Source organism: Ranitomeya variabilis, chromosome 5 (assembly GCF_051348905.1).
Source record: "Ranitomeya variabilis isolate aRanVar5 chromosome 5, aRanVar5.hap1, whole genome shotgun sequence".
NCBI lineage: Eukaryota > Metazoa > Chordata > Amphibia > Anura > Dendrobatidae > Ranitomeya > Ranitomeya variabilis.
In genome coordinates, this window is record NC_135236.1 from 617,737,567 (window position 1) to 617,760,062 (window position 22,496).

At 50.0% G+C, this 22,496-nt stretch overlaps 2 long non-coding RNA genes across 3 annotated transcripts in view; one reads left to right on the forward strand and one right to left on the reverse strand.

Moving 5' to 3' along the window:
- Positions 1–22,496, forward strand: part of LOC143773889 (uncharacterized) — a 177,105-nt gene that overhangs the window by 118,178 nt on the left and 36,431 nt on the right. The gene's annotated exons all lie outside the window — the stretch shown is intronic.
- Positions 16,144–20,450, reverse strand: LOC143773888 (uncharacterized). Of its 2 annotated transcripts, none has more exons than XR_013215429.1 (3): positions 20,160–20,450; positions 18,725–19,149; positions 16,144–16,278 (listed from the first exon to the last, which is right to left on the reverse strand). It is a non-coding gene; the product is annotated as an uncharacterized LOC143773888 (long non-coding RNA). The 2 variants fall into 2 exon arrangements; XR_013215428.1 differs by lacking the exon at positions 20,160–20,450 and adding an exon at positions 19,885–20,023.

The window sequence follows — 22,496 nt, forward strand, 5'->3', positions numbered from 1 at the left end:
CGTGGGGGATAAACCACTGTTTTGGCGTATGGCAGAGCTCGGAAGGGAAGGACCGCCATTTTGGAATGCAGACTTTGATAGAATGGTCTGCGGGCATTATGTTGCATTTGCAGAGCCCCTGATGTGCCTAAACAGTGGAATGCAGAGTCATGAAAATAATAAAAAAAAAAAATTTCCACAAAAGATTTTTTTAGCCCCCAAATTTTTATTTTCACAAGGGTAACAAGAGAAATTGGACCCCAAAAGTTGTTGTCCAATTTGTCCTGAGTACATTGATACCCCATATGTGGGGGGGGGACCACTGTTTGGGCGCATGGCTGAGCTCGGAAGGGAAGGAGTGCCGTTTTGGAATGCAGACTTTGATAGAATGGTCTGCGGGCATTATGTTGCATTTGCAGAGCCCCTGATGTACCTAAACAGTAGAAACCCCCCACAAGTGACCCCATTTTGGAAACTAGACCCCCCAAGGAACTTATCTAGATGTGTGGTGAGAACTTTTAATGCCCCAGTGCTTCACAGAAGTTTATAATGCAGAGTCGTGAAAATAAAAAATATTTTTTTTTTCACAAAAAAGATTTTTAGCCCCCAAGTTTTTATTTTCACAAGGGTAACAGGAGAAATTGGACCCCAAAAGTTGTTTTCCAATTTATCCTGAGTATGCTGATGCCCCATATGTGGGGGTAAACCACTGTTTGGGCGCACGGCAGAGTTCAGAAGGGAGGGAGCACCATTTGACTTTTTGAGCGCAAAATTGGCTGTGACGTTTAGAGACCCCCTGATGTACCTAAACAGTGGAAACCCCCCAATTCTCACTCCAACCCTAACCCAAACACACCCCTAACCCTAATCCCAACCAGATCCATAATCCTAATCACAACCCTAACACACAAAACACCCCTAACCCTAATCCCAAAGCTAACCATAACCCTAATCAAAACCCTAAACCCAACACACCCCTAATCCTAATCTCCATCCTAACCTCAAAACCTAACCCTAATCCCAATACACCCCTATCCCTAATCCCAACCCTAGCTGGGTCATCTTTTGCAATGCTCCTCTTACCATCATCACCTGGATTTGGGGTTAGGGTGGTTTCTTTGCAACGGATCGCCTCGGCTAGGAGTTCCATCTGCTGCCTGTGCTGCTGCTGCATCTGCTGCTGCTGATGTTGCTGCTGCCATATCTGTTGCTGCTGGAAATTAGCCTGCACAGGTTGCATTATCAATTCCTCGATATTGTCAGAATTCGCTCCTGGAGCAGCTTTCACCCAGGACATGAGGTATCTGTGCGGCAGTCACACTGCCCCATGGGATTTGTGCCCGCATTCTCCATCAATTGAAGAGGTTTGTACTTACTCGGCTGTGATTAAGGTAGGCACAGGAGGCGGTATTGCTGTAATGTCCAGGCAAGTTTATTCAAAGTTCAAAGACTGGATGGCAAAACAAAAACAGAGCCTTTTCTGACACAAAGTGAAAACAGAGAAAAGTCCATACAACATACAGCGGGTCCACCGGCTCAGGATAGTGTCTGGTTCTTTAGGCCTTAGCACAGACCAACGCAAAGGAGTTCCACTCATCTCCAGCTCCAGACACTGAATGAGATACCCGACCTCCATTTTATCTGCCAAACCATGCCCCTGGGGTTGTGATATGTGAGCAGTCATTCCCACCTATCTCTTATGACTGCTGGAATGGCCTGATAGCTCTCTCAGCGCAATATTTGCTGAAGCATGCTTCTGAGCTCACATCACCGCAGCTAACAGCCGTGTTGACACATATATCCCCTCAAGAACTCATTTGGCGGCCATCTCACAATTAGTGTTGAGCGATACCGTCCGATACTTGAAAGTATCGGTATCGGAAAGTATCGGCCGATACCGGCAAAGTATCGGATCTAATCCAATACCGATACCCGATACCAATACAAGTCAATGGGACTCAAGTATTGGACGGTATTCCTGATGGTTCCCAGGGTCTGAAGGAGAGGAAACTCTCCTTCAGGCCCTGGGATCCATATTAATGTGTAAAATAAAGAATTAAAATAAAAAATATTGCTAAACTCACCTCTCCGACGCAGCCTGGACCTCACCGAGGGAACCGGCAGCGTTGTTTGCTTAAAATGCGCGCTTTTACTTCCTTCCGTGACGTCACGGCTTGTGATTGGTCGCGTGCCGCCCATGTGGCCGCGACGCGACCAATCACAGCAAGCCGTGACGTAATTTTCAGGTCCTCAATGCCTAATTCTAGGCATTCATGATTTTAAAATTACGTTCCGGCTTGTGATTGGTCACGTCGCGGTCACATGGGCGACGCGACCAATCACAAGCCGTGACGTCACGGGAGGCAGGAGACGCACGCATTTTTAAAATTACGTCACGGCTTGTGATTGGTTGCGTGCCGCCCATGTGACCGCGACGCGACCAATCACAGCAAGCCGTGACGTAATTTCAGGTCCTGAATGCAGAAATAGGCATCAGGACTAGTGTTGAGCGATACCTTCCGATATCGGAAAGTATCGGTATCGGAAAGTATCGGCCGATACCGTCAAAGTGTCGGATCTAATCCGATACCGATACCCGATCCCAATGCAAGTCAATGGGACGAAAATATCGGAATTAAAATAAACCCTTTCTTTCCTTGTAGGTTAATTCTACATGAAGGAAAACAACTAAGAATAATGTAGGATGTATTGGGGGAGGTGGTGGAGACATTAAAGGCACAGAGGTTTAGCCCAAACAAATAGAATAGCAGGTTTTTTTTGTTTTTTTTTATGACGTTCGGCGTTAGAAAGATTTTGACTATGTTATTTTTTTTTATTTTGTCAGATATTGATGTTTCACTACTTCCACGCCCTTCACCTTCTTTTTTACTTCTCCCACACTTAACTCCTTCATTATCCTCATCATCAGCTTCTTTGACATCAACTATCTTCACCTTATTCATCTTCTTCTTCTTCTACCTCTAATTTTTTTTTTTACATTGTTCATATTCTTTTTATTTAACTATCATCTTCTTCATATTCAACTTCTTCATCATATTCTTATTTGTGACAGGCATTCCCGTAGTTGTTATCTATAAAAGTTTGAAGATTACACCTTCCGTTCTGCCTGTCACAAAAGAGTTACATTTGTCCGCGTTCAGTTTGGCCTGCAGCATCAGGCTTTATCCAGGGGCACCACGAGGAGGAACGGACTCACCCCCATACACTGCTTAGTCTTCTTCTGCTTATAATTTAGATAATATCTTTTGCTCTGATATTTAGTGTTATGCTTAATGTTCTTCTGCTCTTTGTTCTGCAGCCTCTTGTTCTTCTGCTTCTCGGTCTCCCATGTCGTCGTCGTCTCCAGGGTCGTCGTCTCCAGGGTCGTCGTCTCCGGGGTCGTCGTCATCGGGGTGGTCTTCAGGGTCATCGTCTCCAGGGTCGTCGTCATCTCAGTGGTCGTCGTCTCTGGTGTCGTCGTCATCTTAGGGGTGGTCTTCCGGGTCGTCGTCTTTAGGGTCTTGAACTTGGAAATGTAGCAGAAGGTACAAGAAGGCTGAGAAAATGCCGAGAAACAGCTGATGGAACTGGAACTCGGATGGCTACCCGAAGGTCCAAGAGCCAATGGAACTACCGAGGACCAGCTGACGTTACTGGAACCCGGTTACTAAGCAGGAGGTACCCGTGCCTGAAAGCACTACCAAGGACCACCTGACGTTGGTGGAACTCAGATATCCAGAAGGAGGCACCTAAGCCAAAGGCTCTGCCCGGAACCAGCTGACGGTACTGGAACCAGGATGGGGAGCAGAAGGTACAAGAGCAAAAGACACTGCCGAGAACCAGCTGACGGTACTGGAACCCGGATGGGTAGCCGAAGGTCCAAGAGCCAATGGAACTACCGAGGACCAGCTGACGTTACTGGAACCCGGTTACTAAGCAGGAGGTACCCGTGCCTGAAAGCACTACCAAGGACCACCTGACGTTGGTGGAACTCAGATACCCAGAAGGAGGCACCTAAGCCAAAGGCTCTGCCCGGAACCAGCTGACGGTACTGGAACCAGGATGGGGAGCAGAAGGTACAAGAGCAAAAGACACTGCCGAGAACCAGCTGACGGTACTGGAACCCGGATGGGTAGCCGAAGGTCCAAGAGCCAATGGAACTACCGAGGACCAGCTGACATTACTGGAACCCGGTTACTAAGCAGGAGGTACCCGTGCCTGAAAGCACTACCAAGGACCACCTGACATTGGTGGAACTCGGATACCCAGAGGGAGGCACCTAAGCCAAAGGCTCTGCCCGGAAACAGCTGACGGTGCTGGAACCAGGATGGGGAGTAGAAGGTACAAGAGCAAAAGACACTGCCGAGAACCAGCTGACGGTGCTGGAACCAGGATGGGGACCTATTCAAGCTTATCTTCCTAGAGCCCCAACTAGCGGTGTTGGAGCAAAGGGTCAGCAGGGGGAGCAGAGTGTAGGCCGAAGCCTGTAATGGCGGCAGCTTTGTGTCTGCGTGGCTGTTGCAGGACACGTTGCCGGCTACACAGCAGGGGAACAGCTGGCGGTGCTGAACCCCACTGACACATTGGCGAGGTGTTTTTCTCTGTGCAGCCAGCACTTCGGGGCACCAACTGGCGGTGTTGGAGCCCAGGGACAGGAGGGGGAGCAGAGTGTAGGCCGAAGCCTAATTGAACCAATTTTAAAGGTAACCTTTAACCCCCCCTCAGGTGTTACAAACTAGAAGAGCCACGCCTTATGCAGCAGTAGTGCTGCACAAGTCAAAGGTTGCTCTTTTAATTTTGTTCCTTGCACAAGCTGAAGGAAACACGTACAACATTTTGGCCCTTATACAGTCAATCTGTCTTGGAGGCGGGAGTTCCCTTCGTAATGAGACGCAGCACAGCTGGCAAAAATACCACCTTGGTGCGGCCTCCTGAGCATCGCATTTTGAAGTACAGGAGTCTGCGTTGTTGCGTTATCCCTAGGCCATGCGCTGCCCGTCTTCTGACATCATTTCATGTCGGCTGGTGTGGTTCGCGATGCCCATGAATCCCAGCCCCGCAGTGTCTTTACAGTGTTTCACACTGCGGGGCTGGGATTCATGGCCTGGCGCAGTACATATGTTCGCCTCTCGCTCGTGTCCTTACACCTGCTACAGACTGTGCGGCGTCAGCTGATCCCTTATCGCATGCCACGGCCATGAAGCCGCACAGTCTGAAGAAGGCGGAAGGAGATGAGTGACAGCCTGGCGAAGATATGCACTGCTCATGCCCGTCAATCACACCCTCGCAGTCAAAATAAATAAGACACCGAGGGGCGTTGTGTCGGGCAGGGCGGCCGCAGAGGCGCAGCCAGCCAAACAATGATGTCAGAAGAAGGACTGTGCTACCAAGGGGGTCGTTGCGTGTCATTACAAAGGAAAGTCACACCTCAGGGACGTTTTAATGGTCTCAGGGGACACATTGCAGATGTGTTCTGTTCCACGTGTGCAAGGAGAATAAGTTTATGAGCCACCTTGCACACATGCAGCATTACTGCTGTACAAGGTGGCAGTAAAACATACAAACACCTGGGGGTGGGGTGACAGGATCCCTTCAATTTCAGTTCTTGTGTCTGCGTGGCTTTTGCAGGACACGATGCCGGCTACACAGCAGGGGAACAGCTGGCGGTGCTGAACCCCACTGACACATTGGCTGGTGTTTTTCTCTGTGCAGCTAGCACATCTGGGACCCAACTGGCGGTGTTAGAGCCCAGGGTCAGCAGGAGGAGGAGAGGGAGCAGAGTGTAGGCCGAAGCCTGCACTGGCGGCAGCTTTGGGTCTGTTGTGCCTGCGTGGCTGTTGCAGGACACGTTGCCGGCTGCACAGCAGGGGAACAGCTGGCGGTGCTGAACCCCACTGACACTTTGGCTGGTGTTTTTCTCTGTGCAGCTAGGACATCTGGGCCCCAACTGGCGGTGTTAGAGCCCAGGGTCAGCAGGAGGAGGACAGGGGGAGCGGAGTGTAGGCCGAAGCCTAATTGAACCAATTTCAAAGGTAACCTTTAACCCCCCCTCAGGTGTTCCAAACTAGAAGAGCCACAGCTTATGCAGCAGTAGTGCTGCACAAGTCAAAGGTTGCTCTTTTAATTTTGCTCCTTGCACACGCTGAAAGGAACACGTATAACATTTAGGCCCTTACACAGTCAAACTGATTTTGAGGCGTGAGTTCCCTTCGTAAAGAGACGCAGTACAGCTGGCAAAAATGCCACCTTGGTGCTTTGCGTGGCCTCCTGAACATCGTTATTTGTTGCACAGGAGTCTGCGCTTTCGTGTTATCCCTTGGCCTTGCGCTGTTAGCGCTGCCCATCTTCTAACATCATTTAATGTCGGCCGTTGCAGTTTGCGATGACCATGAATCCCAGCCCCGCAGTGTCTTAACATTGTTAAAACACTGCGGGGCTGGGATTCATGGCCTGGCGCAGTACATATGTTCGCCTCTCTCTTGGGTTCTTACACCCGCTTCAGACTATGCGGCGTCAGCTGATCCCTTATCGCATGCCACGGCCATGAAGACGCACAGTCCGAAGAAGGCGGAAGGCGATGAGGGACAGGCGAAGAAATGCACGGTTCATGCCCGTCAATCACACCCTCGCAGTCCAAATAAATAAGACACCGAGGGGCGTTGTGTGGGTCAGGGCGGCCGCAGAGGCGCAGGCAGCCAAACAATGATGCCAGAAGACGGGCAGCGCTACCAAGGAGCTTGTTGCGTGTCAATACAAAGGAAAATCACACCTGAGGGACATTTTAATGGTCGCAGAGGACTCATTTTAGACGTGTTCAGTTCAACATGGGCAAGGAGAATAAGTTTCTGAGCCACCTTGCACACATGCAGCATTACTGTCGTACAAGGTGGCTGTAAAACGTAGAAACACCTGGGGGAGGGGGGACAGGTTCCCTTCAATTTCAGTTCTTGTGTCTGCGTGGCTGTTGCAGGACACGTTGCCGGCTGCACAGCAGGGGAACAGCTGGCGGTGCTGAACCCCACTGACACATTGGCTGGTGTTTTTCTCTGTGCAGCTAGCACATCTGGGCCCCAACTGGTGGTGTTAGAGCCCAGGGTCAGCAGGAGGAGAGGGAGCAGAGTGTAGGCCGAAGCCTGCACTGGCGGCAGCTTTAGGTCTGTTGTGTCTGCGTGGCTGTTGCAGGACACGTTGCCGGCTACACAGCAGGGGAACAGCTGGCGTTGCTGAACCCCACTGACACATTGGCGAGGTGTTTTTCTCTGTGCAGCCAGCACTTCCGGACAGCAACTAGTGGTGTTGGAGCCCGGGCTCTGCAGGGGGAGCAGAGTGTAGGCCGAAGCCTAATTGAACCGATTTCAAAGGTAACCTTTAACACCCCCTCAGGGGTTACAAACTACAAGAGCCACAGCTTGGGCAGCAGTAATGCTGCACAAGTCTAAGGTTGCTCTTTTAATTATGCTCCTTTCACACGCAGAAAGAAACACGTATAACATTTAGGCCCTTAAGCAGTCAAACTGTTTTGGAGGCGTGAGTTCCCTTCGTAATGAGACGCAGCACAGCTGGCAAAAATCCCACCTTGGTGCTTGGCGCGGCCTCCTGAGCGTCGTTATTTGCTGTACAGGAGTCTGCGCTGTCGTGTTATCCCTTGGCCTTGCGCTGTTAGCGCTGCCCGTCTTCTGACATTATTTCATGTCGGCCGGTGCGGTTCGCGTTGACCATGAATCCCAGCCCCGCAGTGTCTTAACATTGTTAAAACACTGTGGGGCTGGGATTCCTGGCCTGGCGCAGTACATATGTTCGTCTCTCACACTCGGGTCCTTACACCGTCTTCAGACTGTGTGGCGTCAGCTGATCCGTTGTCGCACGCCACAGCCATGAAGCCGCACAGTCTGAAGAAGGCGGAAGGAGATGAGGGACAGGCGAACATATGCACTGCTGATGCCCATCAATCACATGCTCGCAGTCCAAATAAATAAGACACCGAGGGGCGTTGTGTGGGTCAGGGCGGCCGCAGAGGCGCAGGCAGCCAAACAATGATGCCAGAAGATGGTCAGCGCTACCAAGGGGGTTGCAGCGTGTCATTACAAAGGAAAGTCACACCTCAGGGACGGTTTAATGGTCACAGAGGACACATTTTAGACGTGTTCAGTTCCACGTGTGCAAGGGGAGTAAGTTTATGAGCCACCTTGCACACATGCAGCATTACTGCTGTACAAGGTGGCTGTGAAACATACAAACGCCTGGGGGAGGGGGGACAGGTTCCCTTCAATTTCAGTTCTTGTATCTGCGTGACTGTTGCAGGACACGTTGCCGGCTACACAGCAGGGGAACAGCTGGCGGTGCTGAACCCCACTGACACTTTGGCTGGTGTTTTTCTCTGTGCAGCCAGCACATCTGGGCCCCAACTAGCGGTGTCAGAGCCCAGGTTCAGCAGGAGGAGGAGAGGGAGCAGAGTGTAGGCTGAAGCCTGCACTGGAGCAAGTTGAAAGGGAACCTTTAACCCCCCCAGGCGTTTGTAGCTGAAAGAGCCATCGTGTACAGAACTAATGCTGGAAAAGGTAAACTTAGCTCTTTTAATTATGGTCCTTGCACATGGTGAACCTAACACTTATGAAATGTGTCCCCTCCTACCGTGATACCGTCCGGTAGGTGGAACTTTCCTTTGTGATGTGAAGCAGCACAGCCGTCATTCTTACCCCCTTGGCGCCGTGCGCCGCCTCCTCAGCGTTGTTTGAGTCAGTCCCGGAGCCTGCACTGTTAGGTTAGCCCTTGGCCATGCACACATTTTGCGCTGCCCGTCTTCTGACATCATTTGGTGTCAGACTGGCTGCGCCTGTGCGGGTGCGCTGGCCGAGATCCCGCCTCGCAGTGTCGTCTAATGTAATCCCACCGCGGGCCTGGGATCCATGGCCATGCGCAGTGCATATCCTCGCCTCTCACTCCCCTCCCTACGGCTTCTTCAGACTGTGCGGTGTCACGGCCGTGGCATGCTATTAGGGACCAGCTGACACCGCACAGTCTGAAGAAGCCGTTGGGAGATGAGTGAGAGGTGGAGGTTCAGATATGCACTGCGCATGTCCATGGATCTCAGGCCCCCAGTGGGATTAAATCAGAAGACACTACGAGGCGGGATCTCGTCCAGCGTGGCCGCACAGGCTCAGCCAGCCTGACACCAAATGATGTCAGAAGACGGGCAGCGCAAAATGTGTGCATGGCCAAGGGCTAACCTAACAGCGCAGGCTCCGGGACTGACTCAAACAACGCTGAGGAGGCGGCGCACGGCGCCAAGGGGGTAAGAATGACGGCTGTGCTGCTTCACATCACAAAGGAAAGTTCCACCTACCGGACGGTATCACGGTAGGAGGGGACACATTTCATAAGTGTTAGGTTCAGCATGTGCAAGGAGCACCACGAAAAGAGGCACTTTTTCCCTTTGCATCATTACCGCTGCAAAAGGTGGCTCCTTCAGTAACAAACGCCTGGGGGGGGGACAGGTTCCCTTAAATTTAACTTGTTGTGCCTGCGTGGCGGTCGCAGTACACGTTGCCGTATACACAGCAGGGGAACAACTGGCGGTGCTGAACCCAACTAACAAATTGGCGAGGTGTTTGGCTCTGTGCGGACAGCACTTCTGGACAGCAACTAGCGGTGTTGGAGCCCAGGGACAGGAGGAGGAGGTGGGGGAGATAGGAGGGATTGCCACACACACAGCTGGGGAACAGCTGACGTTACTGAACCCCAATAACAGAGGAGGGACTGTTGGGACTGTGCGTACAGCACTACCAGGCAACAACTAGCGGTGTTGGAGCCCAGGGAAAGGAGGAGGAGGTGGAGGAGATAGGAGGGATTGCCACACACACAGCTGGGGAACAGCTGACGTTACTGAACCCCAATAACAGAGGAGGGACTGTTGGGACTGTGCGTACAGCACTACCAGGCAGCAACTAGCGGTGTTGGAGCCCAGGGACAGGAGGAGGAGGAGGAGGTGGAGGAGATAGGAGGGATTGCCACACACACAGCTGGGGAACAGCTGACGTTACTGAACCCCAATAACAGAGGAGGGACTGTTGGGACTGTGTGTACAGCACTACCAGGCAGCAACTAGCGGTGTTGGAGCCAAGGGACAGGAGGAGGAGGAGGAGGTGGAGGAGATAGGAGGGATTGCCACACACACAGCTGGGGAACAGCTGACGTTACTGAACCCCAATAACAGAGGAGGGACTGTTGGGACTGTGCGTACAGCACTTCTGGACAGCAACTAGCGGTGTTGGAGCCCAGCGACAGGAGGAGGAGGTGGAGGAGATAGGAGGGATTGCCACACACACAGCTGGGGAACAGCTGACGTTACTGAACCCCAATAACAGAGGAGGGACTGTTGGGACTGTGCGTACAGCACTACCAGGCAGCAACTAGCGGTGTTGGAGCCCAGGGAAAGGAGGAGGAGGAGGAGGTGGAGGAGATAGGAGGGATTGCCACACACACAGCTGGGGAACAGCTGACGTTACTGAACCCCAATAACAGAGGAGGGACTGTTGGGACTGTGCGTACAGCACTTCTGGACAGCAACTAGCGGTGTTGGAGCCCAGCGACAGGAGGAGGAGGTGGAGGAGATAGGAGGGATTGCCACACACACAGCTGGGGAACAGCTGACGTTACTGAACCCCAATAACAGAGGAGGGACTGTTGGGACTGTGCGTACAGCACTACCAGGCAGCAACTAGCGGTGTTGGAGCCCAGGGAAAGGAGGAGGAGGAGGAGGTGGAGGAGATAGGAGGGATTGCCACACACACAGCTGGGGAACAGCTGACGTTACTGAACCCCAATAACAGAGGAGGGACTGTTGGGACTGTGCGTACAGCACAACCAGGCAGCAACTAGCGGTGTTGGAGCCCAGGGACAGGAGGAGGAGGAGGAGGTGGGGGAGATAGGAGGGATTGCCACACACACAGCTGGGGAACAGCTGACATTACTGAACCCCAAAAACAGAGGAGGGACTGTTGACTGTGCGTACAGCACTTCTGGACAGCAACTAGCGGTGTTGGAGCCCAGGGACAGGAGTAGGAGGAGGAGGTGGAGGAGATAGGAGGGATTGCCACACACACAGCTGGGGAACAGCTGACGTTACTGAACCCCAATAACAGAGGAGGGACTGTTGGGACTGTGCGTACAGCACTTCTGGACAGCAACTAGCGGTGTTGGAGCCCAGGGACAGGAGGAGGAGGAGGAGGTGGAGGAGATAGGAGGGATTGCCACACACACAGCTGGGGAACAGCTGACGTTACTGAACCCCAATAACAGAGGACGGACTGTTGGGACTGTGCGTACAGCACTACCAGGCAGCAACTAGCGGTGTTGGAGCCCAGGGACAGGAGGAGGAGGAGGAGGTGGGGGAGATAGGAGGGATTGCCACACACACAGCAGGGGAACAGCTGACATTACTGAACCCCAATAACAGAGGAGGGACTGTTGACTGTGCGTACAGCACTTCTGGACAGCAACTAGCGGTGTTGGAGCCCAGGGACAGGAGGAGGAGGAGGAGGTGGAGGAGATAGGAGGGATTGCCACACACACAGCTGGGGAACAGCTGATGTTACTGAACCCCAATAACAGAGGAGGGACTGTTGGGACTGTGCGTACAGCACTACCAGGCAGCAACTAGCGGTGTTGGAGCCCAGGGACAGGAGAAGGAGGAGGAGGTGGGGGAGATAGGAGGGATTGCCACACACACAGCAGGGGAACAGCTGACATTACTGAACCCCAATAACAGAGGAGGGACTGTTGACTGTGCGTACAGCACTTCTGGACAGCAACTAGCGGTGTTGGAGCCCAGGGACAGGAGGAGGAGGAGGAGGTGGAGGAGATAGGAGGGATTGCCACACACACAGCTGGGGAACAGCTGACGTTACTGAACCCCAATAACAGAGGAGGGACTGTTGGGACTGTGCGTACAGCACTACCAGGCAACAACTAGCGGTGTTGGAGCCCAGGGACAGCAGGAGAAGCAAAGGAACACAATGTAGGCCGAAGCCTGATTGGAGAAAGTCGAAAGGGAACCTTTAACCCCCCCCCAAGGCGTTTGTAGCTGAAAGAGCCAGCTTGTGCAGAACAAAAGATGCAAAAGGAAAAGGTGGCTCTTTTCATTATGCTCCTTGCAAACACAGAACTAAACACTTATAAAATGTGTCCCCTGAAACCGTGAGACCGTCCCGGAGGTGGGACTTTCCTTCGTAATATGACGCAGCACAGCTGTCATTCCTACCCCCCTGGCGCCGTGCCCCGGCTCCTCAGCGTTGTTTGAATCTGTCATGGAGCCTTCGCTGTTATGTTATCCCTTGGCCAGGCACACTTAGCGCTGCCCATCTTCTGACATCATTTGGTGTCAGGCTGGCTGCGCCTGTGCGGCCGCGCTGGACGAGATCCCGCCTCGCAGTGTCGTCTAATGTAATCCCACCACGGGCCTGGGATCCGTGGCCATGCGCAGTGCATATCCTCGCCTTTCACTCCCCTCCCTACGGCTTCTTCAGACTGTGCGGCGTCACGGCCGTGGCATGCTACTAGGGATCAGCGGACGGCGCACAGTCTGAAGAAGGCATAGGGAGATGAGTGAGAGGCGGAGGTTCAGATATGCACTGCGCATGTCCATGGATCTCAGGCCCCCAGTGGGATGAAATCAGAAGACAATGCGAGGCGGGCTCTCGGCCAGCGCGGCCGCACAGGCGCAGCCAGCCTGACACCAAATGATGTCAGAAGATGGGCAGCGCTAAGTGTGCCTGGCCAAGGGATAACATAACAGCGCAGGCTCCGGGACAGATTTAAACAACGCTGAGGAGCCGGGGCACGGCGCCAAGGGGGTAGGAATGACAGCTGTGCTGCGTCATATTACGAAGGAAAGTCCCACCTCCGGGACGGTTTTACGGTATCAGTGGACACATTTTATAAGTGTTAAGTTCTGCGTGTGCAAGGAGCTAAACAAAAATAGCTACCTTTTCCTTGTGCAGCATTACTGCTGTACAAGGTGGCTCTTTCAGTAACAAACGCCTTGGGGGGGGGGGACAGGTTCCCTTACATTTCAGTTGTTGTGTCAGCGTGGCGGTCGCAGGACACATTGCCGGCTGCACAGCTGGGGATCAGCTGACGTTACTGAAACCCAATAACACTGGGTCGTATGTTTTGACTGTGCAGACGGCACTTCTGAGCCTCAACTGGCGGTGTTGGAGCCCAGGAATTTAAGTTCAGGTGGTAGAAAGATGAACAAAACAGGAGACCTGGATAACGTAGACAGTCACCTAATTATTTAATCAGGAAGAGGAGTGGCAAATTCCTGCGAGATCCAGGCCTTGTTCATTTTCAGGAAAGTAAGCCGGTCAACGTTATCGGAGGATAGTTGCATGCGACGGTCAGTTAGTACACCACCTGCAGCACTAAAGACGCGTTCCGATAATACACTAGCCGCAGGGCAAGCCAGCACCTCCAATGCATACTGGCTTAGCTCTGGCCATGTATCCAGCTTTGAGACCCAAAACTTGAAAGGTGAAGAGCCATCTGGGAGTACAGCAAGAGGGCAAGACATGTAGTCTGTCACCATCTGACGGAACCGTTGCCTCCTGCTGACTGGAGCCGTCTGTGATGGTGTTGACTTTTGTGGCGGGCACAGAAAACTGTGCCACAGTTGGGCCATACTGCTCTTGCCTTGGGCAGAGGCACTGCTTCTGCTCCCTCTTTGTGCAGAGCCTCCACCACTGCCTGGACGCACTGAGCTGCTTTGTAATGCACTATCAGCACTTCTCTCACTTGGAAGGGAGAAGATGATGGAATTCACCAGTGTGTCTTGGTACTCCCGCATTTTTCGCTCCCGGTTCAACGGTGTGATGAGGCTTTCTACGTTGTCCCGGTAGCGAGGATCGAGGAGGGTGAACACCCAATATTCAGACATGTTGAGAATGTGGGCGATGCGGCGGTCGTTTCTCAGGCACTGCAGCATGTAATCCACCATGTGCTGCAGACTGCCAACTGCCCAAGAAACGCTGTCCCCTGCTGGAGGCGTGATCTCTGCCCGCTCGTCATCACCCCACCCTCGCTGTACACACTAAGTACTGGACAATTGTGTAACTCCCTCCTCTGGACGGATGTCTTCCTCCTCCATTGACTCCTCCTCATCCTCCTCACAAACTGTCCCCTGCCTACGCGTTTGTGAGGAACCACGTGGCGCTGACTGTCCAGAAGATGATGGAAATGTTGAATCCTCATCCTCCACCTCATCCACAACATCATCCCTTAGCGCTTGCAGTGATTTTTCAAGCAGGCAGATAAGGGGGACAGTCATGCTGAATAGTGCATCATCTGCACTCGCCATCCGCGTGGAATAATCGAAGGGATGCAAAACCTGGCAGACGTCATTCATAGTGTCCCACTCTGTGGTTGTGAAGTCTGAACGGCGCGGAGTGCGACTTCTTTGCGCCTGATGCAGCTGGTACTCCATTACAGCTTGCTGCTGCTCACACAACCTCTCCAACATATGTAACGTGGAATTCCACCTGGTAGGTAGGTCACATATGATGCGATGTTCCGGCAGGTGGTGTCGGCGCTGCAGAGCCGCAATGCGCGCTTTTGCCGTGCTGGAACGCCGCAAATGAGCACACTCTAGGCGGACCTTGTGCAGCAGTGCATCAAGATCCGGATAGTCCCTCAAAAAACTCTGCATGACCAAATTGAGCACATGTGCCAGACATGGGATGTGAGTGAGGTTGCCGAGGCCCAGAGCTGCCACCAGATTTCGGCAATTATCACACACTACCATGCCTGGCTGGAGATTCGCTGGCACAAACCACACATCGCTCTCCTGCTTGATGGCATTCCAGAGCTCCTGCGCTGTGTGGCTTCGATACCCCAAAGAAATTAATTTCAAGACGGCCTGTTGACGTTTGGCCACGGCTGTGCTCATGTCGGTCGTAACAGGTAAACGTTCATCACGGGTCCATGTGGAGGTGGACTGTGACGGCTCCTGCAGCGATGATTCTGAGGAACTGGTGTAAGAGGAGGAGTCAATGCATACAGAATGGATTCCTGCAATCCTTGGAGTGGGCAGGACATGTCCTGCGCCACTCGCACGATCTGTACCCGGCTCAACGACATTAACCCAATGGGCAGTGAGGGAAAGGTATCGCCCCTGTCCATGTTGACTGGTCCACGCATCGGTGGTGAGGTGGACCTTGCTATTGACGGCATTCAGTAGCGTGTGTTTTATGTGTCCCTCCACATGCTTGTGCAGGGCAGGGACGGCTTGCCTGCTGAAGTAAAAGCGGCTGGGCACATTGTACTGTGGGACTGCCAATGACATCAATAAATAAAGAACCGTATGCACTATCTAGTGAGGGTGCTCGGGTAGGGTCCCACACCATTAACAGTAAAAATAAACCCGGCACTCAACTTAGGGTGAATTTCATAGGATTTAATAAAGAAACGTTTCGGCCTATCTGGCCTTCTTCAGTCAACTATGTACAAAATTAAGACAGAAATCATGAGTTTACATCACTCAAAAAAGAACAAAACTAAAGTATATACAAAGAACAAAGTAACAAGGGTCATGAAAGGAACATTATGTAAATATAGCGAGAGACATCACATTATTGCACAGTGTAAAGTTATCTAAATATAGGCAGACATTATTGGCAGTGCTGAGTATGTTATAAACTGCGCTATAGTGATTAATTGTGGGTGATATGACGTACCGTGTAGCCTAGAAGGCTAGAAGAGAATGGGGCAATAAGTATTGCCACTGGTATAAATCTAAAGGGAGGAAGAGAAGTGCCAAAGATTATGAGGCAGTGTGGTACAGGGGTGTCCGTTCGTATAGTGAAGAGAATGCATACCCTGTACTGTCACTACAAGCGAACTTGCTGCATCCGGCTCAATAGTGTGAAGTTTGAGTAACCTGAGTGAGAAGAGCATATTTAAACTGATGCAGTTGGTAGCAAGATTATTAGGAAGTGAAGGGGTTACAAACCTTAGAAGGAGAGAGCGGTGTGTGAGCAGGTCCAGGCGACACGGTATCCACCGCTTGTCAGCCCAGACTGCAGGCATGCAGAGTCTATTGTAAGGCAGTGGGCGTGGTTTGCGCCTAAACTAAAGTGAATGGGAGAAGGGGAAGCTGGGCGTGCACACTGTGTGCGTTCCAGTGACTAAATGGTGCATTCCACGGCGTACGGTGGCTGCTGGAGGACAAAAAGGTCCCGCTGGTGCAGAAAGGGGCCGTGAATGATAGAAATAGCTCCTATTCAGTGTGGATCAATAGCGGTGGCTCTGTAAAAGGAGAGACAGAGTTAGTACATAATATTGGATCAATACAGAATATCATACATAGAATACAATAACATTTTTTCAAGAGGAATCACTGGCATATAGATAAGGTTATGCTTATACCAGGTATATGTTGAAACAAGTAACTAGGACGAAGTATCTGAACAAACTTGGTTTCATAGAACGGAAAGCAGATCATATTCTCTGTTGAGGCCCTTGGGATACAGGGTCCCCAACGTGTGTATCCAGTACGACTCCCGTTGTTTGAGTCTTTGGATACGGTTGCCGCCTCTCCTGGATTCTGGTACATGCTCAATGACCTGAAATTTTATTTGTGAGACATTATGGTTATGTGTATTGTAGTGATCAGGTACAGGGAGAAGGAGATTCTTGCACCGTACTGTGGACTTGTGTTTGCTGATACGGTCCCGTATTGGCTGTGTTGTTTCCCCGATATATAACAAGCCACAGGGACATTTGAGTAGATAAACGACAAATGATGTGTCACAAGTAAAGTAGCCCCTGATGTTGAAGCGTTTGCCAGAGTGCGGATGGTGAAAAAAATCACCCCTAATGACATTGCTGCACTGGTTGCAGTGAAGGCAGGGGAATGTGCCAAATTTAGGGTTTTGTAAAAACCGTTGTTGTGGGGTAATTTTCGAGGGAGGCATGTCTGCTTTGACAAGTTTGTCCCTAATGTTAAGTGCTCTCTTGAAGCATGGAAGGAATGGTGTACGGAACTCTGGAACCTTGGGATACGCCTCATGAAGGAGATGCCAGTGTCTACGAATAGTTTTATGGAGTATATAGGCATAAGGATGGTATGTGTGGACGAATGGGATCCTGTTGGATCCTCTATCTTTGTTGGAGCAATGGGATGGAACTGTGTTGGGAAGGACAGAGTTTGGGTAGCCGCGTTGTCTAAATTTAGCGTGGAGTTCTTCGATCCTGGTGGAGCGTGTGGTGTCGTTAGATACGATGCGGTTGATCCTTTGGACCTGCGATTTAGGTATAGAATGTTTCATGGATTTGGGGTGGAAGCTGTCGAAGTGGAGAAGGCTGTTTCTGTCCGTCTCTTTGGTGAAGAGGTCTGTGGAGAGCAAGCCATCGTCGCCTTTAATAATGAAAGTGTCCAGGAAACTCAATTTGACCAGATCATAGGCCATGGTGAAAGATAGACCAGGCCAGGATGTGTTGAGAAATTGATGAAAAGTCAGTAGAGATTCAAGTGGGCCTACCCAGATGCAGAATATGTCGTCAATAAAGCGTTTCCATGACCGTATGTGATTACAGAAAAGTGGATGGGTATATATGAGTGTTGCCTCAAAATCCGCCATGTAACAGTTTGCATACGGGGGCGCGACGTTCGACCCCATCGCGGTCCCCCGTATCTGTAGATAGTGTTTATCTTGAAACATGAAGTAGTTCCGTGTAAGAACAATGTGTAGAAGATCAACACAAAGATTGATCTGTTCAATTGCCATTTGGGTGGAGCTGAGGAGACGATGTATAGAGCCTATACCTTCGTTGTGTGGGATTGAAGTGTATAGGTCTTTAACATCGAAAGACACTAGAAAGGCTTCATTGGGTATACTGCCTATTTGTTTGATATGTGATAAAAAATCACCAGTGTCTAGGATGAAAGAGGGTGCCTTTTTTGTTAGTGGTGTGATTATTTTCTCAAGGTAAATCGCCAGGGGTGATAGGACAGATTCCGTGGAGGCAACTATGGGTCTCCCCGGTGGACTTTGTAAATTTTTATGAATTTTGGGGAGAGTATAAAAAACCGGGGTGATTGGATGTTGCTGGGTGAGGAATTCGCATGTCTTGGGATCCAAGACTCCCAAGTCGGAATACTTGTGTAGAGTTTCTGCTATGAGAGTTCTAGTCTCACTGGTGGGGTCCCTAGATAACACCTTGTATATAGTGGCATCCCTTAGTTGTCTTAAAATCTCATTTAGGTAGTCTATTTTATTCATGACAACTATGGCACCCCCCTTGTCCGCAGGTTTTATGACAAGGTTGGGGTCCTCTTGTAGGGATCTTAGTGCCTGTTGGTCAAGGGCTGTGAGGTTGGGGGCAAAGTGTAATCGGCCACCATTGATGTTGGAGCATAGCTCCTGAAAGGATTTGTGGACTAAATCAATAAAAGATTCCAGTGTATGGGAACCCCTTGGAGGTCTGAACGAACTTTGGGTTCTGAGGCCCAAGCTAGCTGCAGTTAATAATTTGGAGTCCGACCCTATGGGTGCGGGTGGTGTAGTTTGAGGGGGTAGTTCAGAAAAGTAAGCTTTTAATCTAAGTCGACGGAAAAATTTTAATAAGTCCATTTCAAGTTCGAAAGTCCTGCATCTGTAAGATGGACAGTATGATAGGCCTTTTTGTAGGACGTTATGTTCGGCTATCCCTAAAGTCCTGGAAGAAATATTGACAACTAGTGGCCAATTACCTGTGAACGAGTCACGCGTTGTTGGGTGTTGTCTCTGCCTGTGTCCCTGGCCTCGCCTCGTCCTCTTCGCCGGGGTTGTCTGCGGCCTCTCGATAAAAAATGGCTCATAGGTGCTGGTTCTCTCCTCTCTAGATCTGACCCCGAAGTGGAGAAATCTGCTGAAGATCTGGAGACATTTCTGTTTGAGGCCCACCTGGAAGACGGTTTGTTGCGCCATTTGTAGACCCGGTCCAAGTCGTAGTCCTCTGTGTCGCGTGCGAACTTATTCCTTTTCTTCTGTTCCGTATCTTTGCGATGTAAGTCCAGGACTGTCTGTATTTGGGTTTTCAGGGCACTCAGTTCTTCAGCGGTGCTAGCCGCGGCAAGTTGTGTCTCGATGCTGTGGATTCGGGTTGTGCTGGCTTCAATTTCTTTGTGGAGATGTGCTATGGTTAGGGTAATCAAATCGAAAGAGCACTTATTGAGGATTTTTTCAAATTTATCACAATACTCGGAAGAGTCGCTAAAGAGGGTGGGGCGTAGAGGGACTCGCAATCCGCGTGGTATCCGTTGGACCCGTGAATATTCTGTTAGTGTTGCGCAATGCAATTCTATATTGATTAAGTGGCGCTTTTCTCTTTCTAAGTCTCTACCCCTCGTCTCCCTTGGGGGAATTTTGAGAAAATCACTAGAGATGGTGGATTGTGAAATAATATGAGAGGTCTCTTCTTCGTTATATGAGAAGACTATGGAAGTCATGACCGTGAGATGTGCTATACGTACGGGTAAACGTGTTAAATAAAGAACCGTATGCACTATCTAGTGAGGGTGCTCGGGTAGGGTCCCACACCATTAACAGTAAAAATAAACCCGGCACTCAACTTAGGGTGAATTTCATAGGATTTAATAAAGAAACGTTTCGGCCTATCTGGCCTTCTTCAGTCAACTATGTACAAAATTAAGACAGAAATCATGAGTTTACATCACTCAAAAAAGAACAAAACTAAAGTATATACAAAGAACAAAGTAACAAGGGTCATGAAAGGAACATTATGTAAATATAGCGAGACATCACATTATTGCACAGTGTAAAGTTATCTAAATATAGGCAGACATTATTGGCAGTGCTGAGTATGTTATAAACTGCGCTATAGTGATTAATTGTGGGTGATATGACGTACCGTGTAGCCTAGAAGGCTAGAAGAGAATGGGGCAATAAGTATTGCCACTGGTATAAATCTAAAGGGAGGAAGAGAAGTGCCAAAGATTATGAGGCAGTGTGGTACAGGGGTGTCCGTTCGTATAGTGAAGAGAATGCATACCCTGTACTGTCACTACAAGCGAACTTGCTGCATCCGGCTCAATAGTGTGAAGTTTGAGTAACCTGAGTGAGAAGAGCATATTTAAACTGATGCAGTTGGTAGCAAGATTATTAGGAAGTGAAGGGGTTACAAACCTTAGAAGGAGAGAGCGGTGTGTGAGCAGGTCCAGGCGACGCGGTATCCACCGCTTGTCAGCCCAGACTGCAGGCATGCAGAGTCTATTGTAAGGCAGTGGGCGTGGTTTGCGCCTAAACTAAAGTGAATGGGAGAAGGGGAAGCTGGGCGTGCGCACTGTGTGCGTTCCAGTGACTAAATGGTGCATTCCACGGCGTACGGTGGCTGCTGGAGGACAAAAAGGTCCCGCTGGTGCAGAAAGGGGCCGTGAATGATAGAAATAGCTCCTATTCAGTGTGGATCAATAGCGGTGGCTCTGTAAAAGGAGAGACAGAGTTAGTACATAATATTGGATCAATACAGAATATCATACATAGAATACAATAACATTTTTTCAAGAGGAATCACTGGCATATAGATAAGGTTATGCTTATACCAGGTATATGTTGAAACAAGTAACTAGGACGAAGTATCTGAACAAACTTGGTTTCATAGAACGGAAAGCAGATCATATTCTCTGTTGAGGCCCTTGGGATACAGGGTCCCCAACGTGTGTATCCAGTACGACTCCCGTTGTTTGAGTCTTTGGATACGGTTGCCGCCTCTCCTGGATTCTGGTACATGCTCAATGACCTGAAATTTTATTTGTGAGACATTATGGTTATGTGTATTGTAGTGATCAGGTACAGGGAGAAGGAGATTCTTGCACCCAACACAGTTCCATCCCATTGCTCCAACAAAGATAGAGGATCCAACAGGATCCCATTCGTCCACACATACCATCCTTATGCCTATATACTCCATAAAACTATTCGTAGACACTGGCATCTCCTTCATGAGGCGTATCCCAAGGTTCCAGAGTTCCGTACACCATTCCTTCCATGCTTCAAGAGAGCACCTAACATTAGGGACAAACTTGTCAAAGCAGACATGCCTCCCTCGAAAATTACCCCACAACAACGGTTTTTACAAAACCCTAAATTTGGCACATTCCCCTGCCTTCACTGCAACCAGTGCAGCAATGTCATTAGGGGTGATTTTTTTCACCATCCGCACTCTGGCAAACGCTTCAACATCAGGGGCTACTTTACTTGTGACACATCATTTGTCGTTTATCTACTCAAATGTCCCTGTGGCTTGTTATATATCGGGGAAACAACACAGCCAATACGGGACCGTATCAGCAAACACAAGTCCACAGTACGGTGCAAGAATCTCCTTCTCCCTGTACCTGATCACTACAATACACATAACCATAATGTCTCACAAATAAAATTTCAGGTCATTGAGCATGTACCAGAATCCAGGAGAGGCGGCAACCGTATCCAAAGACTCAAACAACGGGAGTCGTACTGGATACACACGTTGGGGACCCTGTATCCCAAGGGCCTCAACAGAGAATATGATCTGCTTTCCGTTCTATGAAACCAAGTTTGTTCAGATACTTCGTCCTAGTTACTTGTTTCAACATATACCTGGTATAAGCATAACCTTATCTATATGCCAGTGATTCCTCTTGAAAAAATGTTATTGTATTCTATGTATGATATTCTGTATTGATCCAATATTATGTACTAACTCTGTCTCTCCTTTTACAGAGCCACCGCTATTGATCCACACTGAATAGGAGCTATTTCTATCATTCACGGCCCCTTTCTGCACCAGCGGGACCTTTTTGTCCTCCAGCAGCCACCGTACGCCGTGGAATGCACCATTTAGTCACTGGAACGCACACAGTGCGCACGCCCAGCTTCCCCTTCTCCCATTCACTTTAGTTTAGGCGCAAACCACGCCCACTGCCTTACAATAGACTCTGCATGCCTGCAGTCTGGGCTGACAAGCGGTGGATACCGCGTCGCCTGGACCTGCTCACACACCGCTCTCTCCTTCTAAGGTTTGTAACCCCTTCACTTCCTAATAATCTTGCTACCAACTGCATCAGTTTAAATATGCTCTTCTCACTCAGGTTACTCAAACTTCACACTATTGAGCCGGATGCAGCAAGTTCGCTTGTAGTGACAGTACAGGGTATGCATTCTCTTCACTATACGAACGGACACCCCTGTACCACACTGCCTCATAATCTTTGGCACTTCTCTTCCTCCCTTTAGATTTATACCAGTGGCAATACTTATTGCCCCATTCTCTTCTAGCCTTCTAGGCTACACGGTACGTCATATCACCCACAATTAATCACTATAGCGCAGTTTATAACATACTCAGCACTGCCAATAATGTCTGCCTATATTTAGATAACTTTACACTGTGCAATAATGTGATGTCTCTCGCTATATTTACATAATGTTCCTTTCATGACCCTTGTTACTTTGTTCTTTGTATATACTTTAGTTTTGTTC